Genomic DNA, 3,503 nt, shown 5'->3' with positions numbered 1-3,503 from the left:
CATGGACCGCGAGATCGTGACCTGGCTGAAGTCGGACACTTAACCGACTGCGCCACCCAGGCGCCCCCAGCCCTCATCTTTAAATGGTAGTACAAAGTGGGAGACGGGATGAGGAGAGGTGTCCTGCTTCATACGTGTCCCTTTTGCGCAATCCGGGGCTCAGTGGGCGGGGAAGGAGGCCAGCCTGTCATCCAGCAGATGTGGTAAATGAGTCAATAATCAGGAGATGACAAAAGATTGAGGACCCCCCACCCCCCACTCCCCAGACCACAAAGTCACGCATACAACACAAGCTTGGCAACAACAGGAACCCCCAAGGGCAAATAACACAGTTCATCTTAGCATACATGCCCTTGTGACAGAGTACTCTAGCTCACAGTGCCCACTGTGCAAAGGCCACCCTTCTCTGATTCAAAAGCCCCATGCAGGCGCCTGGGTGGCTCAGTCGGTTAATCGGCTGACTTCAGATCAGGTCATGATCTCCCGGTCCATGAGTTTGAGCCCCGTGTTGGGCTCTGTGCTGACAGCTCAGAGCCTGGAACCTGTTTCAGATTCTGTGTCTCCCTCTCTCTGACCCTCCCCTGTTCGTGCTCTGTCTCTCCCTGTCTCAAAAATAAATAAAACATTTGAAAAACTTTTTCAAAAAACAAAAGCCCCATGGAAGGAGCAAGAAAGAAGTAGGACTAGAAAAGCCAGTCTGGCAGCATGGAGAGGTGATCAATGTGGGTCGACCAGCAGGCCTGTCCACTCTTGTCCTACCAACCTTTAGCAACTGCCCAGAGGAGATTTTTTTTTTTTTTTCTTTAATCACCCTAGTTGACTTAATCAAGAATGCATTGACGTAAAGGAGGAAACAAGAAGAAATTTCTTCATACCCCGGGAGGCATCTGACAGGGTAAGAATGGATGGCTTAGCTGTATTTTTAGAAAAATTGTCTCTGCAGAGAGCTGGTTTTCCTGTTCTTTGTTTCAACATCTCCAAAACCAAATTGCTTTTTTGAACAACCATGGCCTAGCAGGCTGGAGAACTGAAGGCTCACGTAAACATGGCCAGAGTAGGGACCCTGTTTCTTCAGTATAAGCTCTGGGAGTAGAGGGCACCTGAACTGAGAGGCCAGGGGTGGAGGGAAGGAAAACAAATTCTGCTAATAAATTCGACACACTTGGGTTTTAAATTAAAAGTGGAAAATGTTATATTTTCCCAGATAAAAGTGAAACTATGGGTGAATTTTTCTGTTGTTGTCACTATTGTGTTCGATGTGCTCTAAAAAGATAAAGATAAAATAAATACAATTTAATTTTTTTTCCGCTCAAGATCAGCTAAGGAACGAATTTATGTAAAGTGTACCCACAAAATTCGGTGCTTTATTACAGGCTCTACCACTATTTTCTGACTGTTGAGTGCGCTGATCTCAACTCCTTAACCAGGCTATAAGTAGGAGTTGAGTATAAATGAAAGGGCTATAGACTAGTAGTTAGAATGGGGCTCTGGAGCGTTTTCCAACATTATTAGCTGTTTCATCTTGAGCGAATTAATCTCCCTGTGCCTCAGTTTCCTCAAGTATAAGATGGAGATAATAACCCATCACGTAGGGTTATTGAGAAATCCTTAGAGCCATCCACGCCTGGCACATAGTGGGCACTCAGTAAATATTAGCTATTATTTTGTATCCCCCCAGAGTACCCTTCCACAAACTCAGCTTCAGTCGTATTATTGTTTTTCAAAAATCTACTGTGGTCACTATCTCCCTTTGAGGTTAAAGGTCTTAAGAGGCCGACTGAGGTTCCCATGCTGTCCACTCGCCCAAGTCTCAGTAAATCCCCAAGTGCATTCTCTCACTGTGCTTTAACTCCTGATGCAATGTTTTCACTCCCCACCCCCAACCTAGTAAGCCGAAATCTTCTCTCATGAGTATCTGGTTATTGGCATTGCTCCCTCACTAGAATGAAAACTGAATAATAACCTTTCTCAGAACCCAAACAATGGCTGGCACATAATAAACGTTCAGGAAACACTAAATGATTGAATGACACCATGTCTATTAATTGTTTTTCAAGATTTAGATCAGATTTCACCAATTCTATGCATGTAGTCTTTCTAGATGTCTTTATGAGATTACATTTTATTTCTTCTGGGCTCTAACAGCTTTTTTTTTTTTTTTGGATGATTTTATTCATTACATATTCACTATTAATTTTTTTAAAATAATAGCTAACACTGAAGAAGTGCTTAGGATAGGCCGAGTTCTTCACATATATCAAACTCACTTAATCCTCACTGTCCCATTTATAAGGTAGGTACTATTTTTATTCCATTTTTACAGATGAGGAAACTGAGGCACAAAGAAATTAAAGACTTTGGCCGAAGACACACAGATGGTAAATGGAAGGCACCGTTCTTCACCCAGTCCAGACTTGTTCCTTTCCACTCACTGTCTCTCCTACAAAGAATCATCCGATTCCCATTTCGGTAGCACCTTTCCCCAGCTTCAGCGTCAGTGGCTCATATTATGCAGAACAGCAATTCCACGCGGCGCATACAGCATACATTAAATTAACATGTGGTTCACTCTGGAGTATCATCACCTCTCTAGGGCTTCGCGGGGTGTGCGGAGTCAGCGCCTACAACTTGCGTTGGACTTCCGGGGGATTTCAAAGATGAGGATGCACCGCCTTGTATTGGAGGGTCACCTAGTCTTCCTGAGGCCTCAAGACCCCAACCCACATTTCTGGCACTTCCAGTGATCTTGAACTCTCCTTTTAGCCAACGCTGTCCATGATCTCCATCCCTGGCCTGCAAGTCAGTGGCTCTCAATTCAACGTCGCCAGGTCCGCTGGTAAATTAATAGAGCTTACCTCCTTCCCACCCTGGGACGCAGGACTAAGGAGTGGTCCAAACCCACCTTTAACAGCCCAGCACCAGGTCCTGGGCCCGTTGCAGACCCAGCCGGAGCCCCCTGCCCTACTCCCGCCCAAAGCTGACCCAGCGTTCCAGACTCGGCCCGCCCACCGGCGCCACCAGCCTCCCCTCTCGCGCGGGTGACTCAACCCGGGGAAAGAGAAACCTCTCGGTTTTTTCCGACCTGGGCAGGGGCGCGCGTCCCGCCCCGCCCACCACCCTAGCCCCCGCCCGCCCGAAGTTGTCCTTCTGGTTTGCGCCCGGGAAGCGCCGGCGTGGCTCCCCGGGGTGTGGCCACAGGACTTCAGCGACGCCTTGCCAAAGGGCGCCCCCCCCCCAACCCGGAAGGCAGACCCCGCGCGGCCGCGGCGAGCCGGGCATGCTCACTGGCGCGGGCCGGCCCGCAGCCTGGGCAGGAGAGGCCCTCGCTAGGCGGCCCCCCGCGCTGCCAGCTGGACTCGGGCGGAGCCGGCGCCCCAGCGCAGGTTGGCTCTGCCAGTCCCCGCGCGCCTGAGCGGCCGCACACGTGTCCAGGCGTCACGTCCGCGCGCGCCCCCGGGGCTTGCGTCAGCTGCCGCTCCAGAAGCTGGTGGGCCGGGGTTCTG

Source organism: Lynx canadensis, chromosome C2 (genome assembly GCF_007474595.2).
Source record: "Lynx canadensis isolate LIC74 chromosome C2, mLynCan4.pri.v2, whole genome shotgun sequence".
Lineage (NCBI taxonomy): Eukaryota > Metazoa > Chordata > Mammalia > Carnivora > Felidae > Lynx > Lynx canadensis.
The sequence above is the reverse complement of the archived record's forward strand: the minus strand, read 5'-3'. Positions refer to the sequence as shown.